The following is a 7,821-nucleotide window of genomic DNA, read 5'->3' as shown; positions in this document are numbered from 1 at the left end:
CATCTATTGAGGATCTACTGTATCCCATGCACTTTGGACACAAGGCTTTAAAACTCAGGGATTCCACATGCTAATGAAGAAGATGATTAACCAACATACACCATATATTATAATCTACTAAAGCCTTGAGGGCAGGATTTTGTCTGTTTACGATTGTAAACCTAAGACCTTAACAGGACCTGGCACTTGGTAAACATTTAATAAACATTTGCTAATAGAATGAACAAATAAAAGAGGAAAGTGGTATATTTGGATGTGGATGCTATCAGAGCACCACAGACAAAGACTGAGAATGAGGTCTCAGAATGAGGAAGAGACCAAAGAATACAATGCTGGATTTGGGTATAAACATTTATTCCCAGCCAGGAAAATAGAATATAGAAAAGCACAAACAATAAGACCATTAGACAACTGGGAAACTGCAAATAATTCAGTGTAGTGTTATATGTTGTGAACTGCAACTTGCAAAGTGTGGGGAACTGTTTAAGGGCTTTAAGCAAGCATGTGCAGTGATCAGATACTTTCATTGAGAAAACTTACTCTGAAAGCAATACTGAAGTTGACTCAAAGAAAACAAGTCTGTAGATAGAGAAGCCAGCTTAATAGTAATTGTATTTTGGGGTTCTAAATAGTGAAACAGAAAAAAAGATACTGTGTTCTTTTTTCAAAAATTATCCCTGAATCACAAACAGAAGGAGAAACACAAACACAATTTCAGCAAAACTGTATGTAAGTTTGAACCACAGTATGTGGCAAAGGCTCCCAGATGCAGTGAATGGCAAGACAAGGGGCATTCCAAGTGGGACACATGGCCACAGTTGTACCTCAGAGGAGGCCGCAGAGCGATATTCTCCAAAACAGGAGATGCTCCCTGAGCAGAACCCCAACAAGACCTCGTGCTCCCTGAGCAGACCCAAACAAGACCTCGTGCTCCCTGAGCAGACCCAAACAAGACCTCGTGCTCCCTGAGCAGACCCAAACAAGACCTCGTGCTCCCTGAGTAGACCCAAACAAGGCCACAATGACAAGTGCCTGCACGGACTGTCCAAAAGACTTTCCCAGGATCCAGAAGAAACATGGAAAAAGAAGAAATCACACCAACACCCTACACTCCCAGGAGGAGGATGTTGGTGAGGCTGTCAGGCCTGTTCTGCATGGCGAGCAGTTCCATAGGGCTGATGCCTGGTGGCTGGAGAGAAGAACAAAACAAAGAAATTTCAGAAACAACTTGAATCACATGGAGCTTTGAATTAGCATTAACACTTATGAGCAAAAATAAAATTAATACAAAAAAAATAGGAAAACTATTAATAGTCAAAATTTTATTTTTCCTCTCTCTGTCTTAGAAGACCAAGTGGACCAAAAAATAAGTATAAGCAGGAATGACCTAACAGCCTAACTATTAAGGTAACATAATCATTGTTTAATTGATTGGTATCCAACTCTGTACCCTAAAGGCAAAAATGCACATTTTTTTCAACACTAACAGCACATTGTCAAAAATTAACTTTTTTGTGCCACAAAGAAAATATTAATAAATTTCAAAAAGCAGGAATAGCAAAGTTGATGGTCTGTGATCAAAAACAATAAAACTAAAGACATATTACTAGATCAGGAATGCTGTCACTTGCTTGTACAATTTAGCACAAAAGAGAACTACAGTAATACAGGCAAGAAGTTATGGTGGTCTGAAAAAAAAAAGTGGGAATGAGGAAACCATCAATTGATAGAATTATGTGGTGATTAGAGATTGAAGCTGAAGGAGATGAATGTGTCTTTAGAGACTTCTAGGCTTTTCACTTAGGAAATAGATAGCATCACCATTTATTAGCATTGGGAATACCTTAGAAAAAACAGCTTTTGAGAAAAAAACAAGTTCATTTTCACTCAAATTGCATTTGAAATGTCAACTAGACTTTAGTGGGTAAGATTGGAACAAGCAGTTAAATGTATCAGTCTAAGTCTCAGGGCAAAGATGGAGCAAGAAACATATACTTGGAAGACAACCATATATACTAGGTAAGTGGTATTTTTGGATTTATGAGAGACTCTGCTGAGAAGCTATGAATGAGGAGTTAAGAGGGCACAGGAGAGAGCCCTGGGGTTCACGGGGCTTAAAGAAAATCAAGAGAAAGGGTTTAGGGAAGAAGACGTTTCATAGCGTTTATTACACTTTACTGGCTTCATGTCCACATTCCCTGATACATTCTAAGCTGCATAAGGACAGGAATACATGTTTATTTATTTATTTATTTTCTTTTATGAGATAGAGTCTCGCTCTGTTGCCCAGGTTGGAGTGCAGTGGCACGATCTTGGCTCACCACAAACTCCGCTTCCCGGGTTCACGCCATTGTCCTGCCTCAGCCTCCTGAGTAGCTGGGACTACAGGTGCTCGCCACCACGTCTGGCTAATTTTTTGTATTTTTAGTAGAGACAGGGTTTCACTGTGTTAGCCAGGACAGTCTCACATGTTTATTTTTATTATTATTTGCCTAACAAGTGCCCAGTAAATAGTGGGTGACCAATAAATATTTGTTGAATGAATAAGTGACAGATTAAATTAAAACAAGGTAATACCTTCACTTGGACCTCCTTTGCTCCCTCCACCTTCCTACTCTAACAGTGAATCTGAGCCATCTTTTAGCCCTTTCCCTCCTGTACCTCCAGCCTCCCTCGTTTTGTTAGCATTTCTCTTTGTTCTACGAAAAATCTCTAAGAAAAGAAAAATTCATGGCATATTCATTTTTATAAATACAATGACAAAAAATAAAAACCCTCTTTGGGGCTGTAAGTTTATACTCTTTGTTCTTAGAGAGTGTAGTGTGTTGGTCAAGAGCAGATTGCCTGGGTTTGAATCTGGCTCTGCCACATACTAGGTATTTGATAAAGGACAAGTTATTGAGTCTCTATGTAGCTGTTTCCTCTCCTATAAAATGGGACCTTGACTCCCTACTCTATATGGTTGCTGTGAAGATTAAATGATTAAATGAGTTAACATCTATGAAGTGCTTAGAAGTATATTGACAATTAGAAAATATGATTTTCTCATTTAGTTAATCATTTAGCAAGAAATACTTCATCTTACAGTATTTTGAAACAAGAATCTAAATTATACTGTTTTGCTGAAAGGATGAGTATTTATAATGTTTTTGCGACAAAATTTACTTGACATTGTCGAAAGTGAAAAAAACGCTAGAATAGCTGCATATACACAGCTCATGTATACAAGTAATTGGAAGGAAATATGTAATTTACAAATGAAGAAACTCATTGAAATAATCATTCTATTTGGCATTTATAAATATAAAAATAAAAATGGTTTATTATTATGTAGGAAAGAAGATGTGGCAATGCTCCATTCAACAAAAATATGTCACCAAATGTTTTCGAAGTATTGTATTTTGAAAATGAAAATACTATTTAAATTCTTATTAAAATTTTTAATGGCTCTTTTTCACTATCTCCTTGTTCTTTTTGTTTGTTTGTTTGTTTTTGTTTTGTTTTGTTTTTGAGATGGAGTCTCGCTCTGTCGCCCAGGCTGGAGTGCAGTGGCCGGATCTCAGCTCACTGCAAGCTCCACCTCCCCGGTTCACGCCATTCTCCTGCCTCAGCCTCCCGAGTAGCTGGGACTACAGGCGCCCGCCACCTCACCCGGCTAGTTTTTTGTATTTTTTAGTAGAGACGGGGTTTCACCGTGTTAGCCAGGATGGTCTCGATCTCCTGACTTCGTGATCCACCCGTCTCGGCCTCCCAAAGTGCTGAGATTACAGGCTTGAGCCACCGCGCCTGGCCTCCTTGTTCTTACTTGTATAATTTGTATGTTAAATGGCCTAAAAATACTTTTAAAGAAATGAAAATGCTTCATTGAACCCAGAAGATAAATAATGGTAAGTCAGGACCTAAAAAGGGTTATACTCAGGAGCTAAAAAGAAAAGAAGGAAACAAAAACATTTTCTCCTTAGGAATTGTATTCAATTCCTGTATTCATTGTATTGTATTCATTGTATTGAACAATTTGATACCAGACTGGGGAAAAGTATTAAAAATAAATATAAGTTAAGACAAAATGAAGACTAAATCATCAGTTTAGAGACAAAGTTGAAAGGTATATAAAGACTGAATATATGCCAATGGTCATTGAGTTATGATTTCATGCAAAATCCCCTTCAGACCTGTCTTTGTAGAGACAACTAAGCTCATGAATCCAACTTAGCTTATACAGTCTGAGCAAAGAAAACTCAGCTTAGGGAGCTTACCAGGGACCATTTTATCAAACTGTTTCATAATATTTTTTGAACTTTTTGATAGTATTTGTTGACAATGTGACAGGATTAAAGCTCATGAGGTTAATTTCACATAAAACTGCATAAAGCATGTTAATTATCTTTCTAAAGTCAATGTACAATAATCTTTGTAATATGGAATTCTAATGTTAAAATGTACATTTTATTTTGTATTTCCTTTAAATAAAGATATAACTATATCTGCCAGTGTTCTTCATTATACTCATGAAAACCAACTCTGACCGTCTTGCAGAGAGAGAATTTATGAGAAGAATATTGTGGGCCGAAAGAATGAATGGGAGGCTGAAGAAGTAGATTCTAGCTTTCACCAAGATGATGACTAATAATGTGGGAAACAGTGGGGAAGAGGATTCCTTGGAAAAAAAAAAAATTGGGATGCCATAAAGAAAAATGTGACAGGCAAGTATTAGTAATTAGGGAATCTATCACATTGTGGGAGGAAAGGAACAAAGAATAGTTAGAAGAAATTGCAAGATGTAATCAGTAATTTCAAGAGACCATATGCACATCACCAGGATCTCATACTGAGTCAGACTAATAAGAAGTATACTACCGAAAGCTTGGATCTTTGCCATTACCATTATGGGGTGAGCCAAGCATACCCTTGAGTACAGCACAGACTGAACTATGCATGCGTCCCTCCTAATTTCCTTGCTGATGGAGCTGCTAGCTCAGGCTAATTATATTGTGATGAGCTAATTCACTTGCAAATGAACAATCATCCCATCTCAAATTTGCTTTCGCTGCAGCCTTCCCTACTTCATTGAAATAACATCTTCCTCCTTCCAGATGTTCAGGGTAAATTCATGAATCAGCCTTGATTCCTCTCATTCTTTCACACCTTGCATCTAATCCATCAAAATTTCTGATGATTATACCTTCATATTATATCTATAATCTTACATCCACTGGCCACCTAGGTCTGAGCCATCATTTCTCAACTGCGTCCTCCTCTTAACAGGCTTCTCTGCTTTCATCCTTCCTCCAATACACGCCACCTTCCTGGCCCATTCTCAGTGCACTGGACAGAGTAATTATTTTAAATTTTAAGTCAGAATATGTCTTTTCTCTGCTGAAAACCCTCCAAACACTCCACGTTTCACCCAAAACAAATGCCAGAGTCTTGCAGTGACCTAATTGGTCCTACATGCTGCCCCACAATTACCTCTCTGACTCTCCTACCACCTTCCGCTTTGTTCACTGTACTCCCATTACATTGGCCTCTGTCTCACATACACACCAGGGATACTCCAATCTGAAGGCCTTCGCTCTGGTTGTTTTTCCTAGAACACTCTTCCCACAATTATCTACTTGGTTGACTACCCAATGACTTCAAGACTTTGCTCAAATGTCCTCTTCTCAATGAGGCTCACCCTGACCACCTTATTTAATATTGCAACCAGCCCATACCCCAGCACTCTTCATTCTACTTACCCCTGCTCTGCCCTTTCTCTTCTCCACAACACTCCTTAATCTCTAGCAGACTATATTATTTATTCTGTTACTATTTATTCTCTCTCTGCCCCTACTAGAAATTAAGATCTGTGAGGGGAGAGATCTTTGTCTGTTTTGTTCATGGTGTTTCCCAAGAAAAATATTAATTTGTTACCATTAGACACCATGCTCAAAATATTTGTTGAATGAATGAAATAAACACTAATAACAGCAAGCTCCCAAATAAGGAGCTAGGATAGCATTTAGGAAAACATCAAGAAGCGTAATATTAATGCTGTCAATGGAAAGATCCTGTGCTCTGAAAAAAACATGCTATATAAATTTATGGAAACATGATTTCAGGGAAAGGAATACGGATGTTGAAACATACTGTGTGGTGATAAAGACTCCAATATGTTTTTGTAAGTAGGACTGGTGCTTTTATTCATAATAGCTATTGCCGGCAACTTTTTCTATGACATTCCTTAGGCCCATGAAACCTGCCTCATAGGGGCAGTTACTTTATTTTCTTTACAATTGTCTCAGTTGGAGATCCCTAAATTGAAGTTATGGTTGAAATCTGGGTCCCTAAAGATCTAACAAAGATGAATATTTCTGCCATGTGTTCTTCTCCAGAGCTTACCTTTTCCTCAGCTTTTGAGTTTTCTGGGCATTGAATAACGAGTTCTTTCAAAAGCAGTGGAAATACTTTCCTGTGGAACATCTTTTTCTCCTGTTAGGATATATGTCTCTAGTGCTTAATTTTCCTCCAAGTGTTTAGCAGTTGAACCTTGTTCTTAAAGTGGTTCTTAAATTGGTTTCTTTCCTTTACTTAATATATCCACTACAGGCACAGTTTGCTGGAATCAATGCTTGTGTTCTCTTTGTTCCTTTTTATTTTCTTACCCAGGTTTATTTGCCTAACTTTGAGGCTGAGACTATAAATTGATGCCTAACATTCATTCATTCCTTTTATTTTAATAACAGGGCTCCAAGTTTTAGCTGGATACCTTGCCATCTAACTACAAGACTGTATTTCTCAGACTCCCTTGAAACTTGATATAACTGAAGTTATAGCCAATGAGGGATAAATAAAAGTTTTGTTTGGTGCTTATGAGAAAACTCCTTAAAATGGATGTGTGTGTTCCTTCCTTCCTCCATTTGATTCAGAATGAGGATGTAATCATAAGAGCTTAGAATCTCGGATCATGAGAATCAGAACCATATTTTAGGATTGGCAGAGTTCTGATCTGTATGCAACTGGTGTCACTGATGACTCTGTGGAGTAGACTCATTACCCCAGCCCTCTGGATATTCTCTTTGTGAGACAAATAACTGCAAACTTGTACAACTAGTTCTAGTCTGGGCACATCTTTCACATGCAGTTGGACCTATTCTAAATAATAAAAATTCCTTTATAATCCCTCTTAGTGTTAAGATGCCAAAAGTATCCATTGCTCAGACAAATCCTGCCCATATGTATATTCATCTCAGGCTTGTACTTTACTATTTTCCTATCTTCCTCCTCATTGATATGTTTCATGTTGTTGTTGTTTTTTATTTGCTTTTCTGGTGCTCATTTTGGCAGCTCATATACTAAAACTGGAATAATATAAAGATTAGCTTGTTCCTTTGCAAGGATGACATGAAAATTCATGAATCATTCCAAACACACAGCTGACATCGTACTGAACAGGCAAAAGTTGGAAGCATTTCTCTTGAGAACTGGAACAAGACAAAGATGCCCATTCTCACCACTTCCAGTAACACAGTCAGAGCAATCAGGCAAGAAAAAGAAATAAAAGGCATCCAAATAGGAAAAGAATACGTCAAATTATCTCTCTGACAATATAATTCTATACCTAGAAAACTCTCGAAATTCTGCCAAAAGACTCATAGACTTGATAAATGACTTTGGTAAGGTTTCAGGATACAAAATCAATGCACAAAAATCAGTAGCATTTCTATTTATCAATAATATTCAAGCTGAGTGCCAAATCAGGAATACAATCTGATTTACAATAGCCACCAAAATAACCCAAATCTAGAAATACAGCAAGCAAAGTAGTTGAAAGATCTCTAC

General features: G+C 37.6%; 1 non-coding gene across 1 annotated transcript; it reads left to right on the top strand.

The window, feature by feature from the left end:
• The first annotated feature begins 7,310 nt into the window (after window positions 1-7,310).
• LOC126955831 (U6 spliceosomal RNA) lies at window positions 7,311-7,413 on the top strand. Its single transcript, XR_007726119.1, has one exon. It is a non-coding gene; the product is annotated as a U6 spliceosomal RNA (small nuclear RNA).
• Window positions 7,414-7,821: the final 408 nt, after the last annotated feature.

The sequence above is a fragment of the Macaca thibetana genome, chromosome 5, assembly GCF_024542745.1.
Source record: "Macaca thibetana thibetana isolate TM-01 chromosome 5, ASM2454274v1, whole genome shotgun sequence".
Lineage (NCBI taxonomy): Eukaryota > Metazoa > Chordata > Mammalia > Primates > Cercopithecidae > Macaca > Macaca thibetana.
Note: the sequence above shows the minus strand (reverse complement) of the source record. Positions and strands in the feature narration are given on the sequence as shown.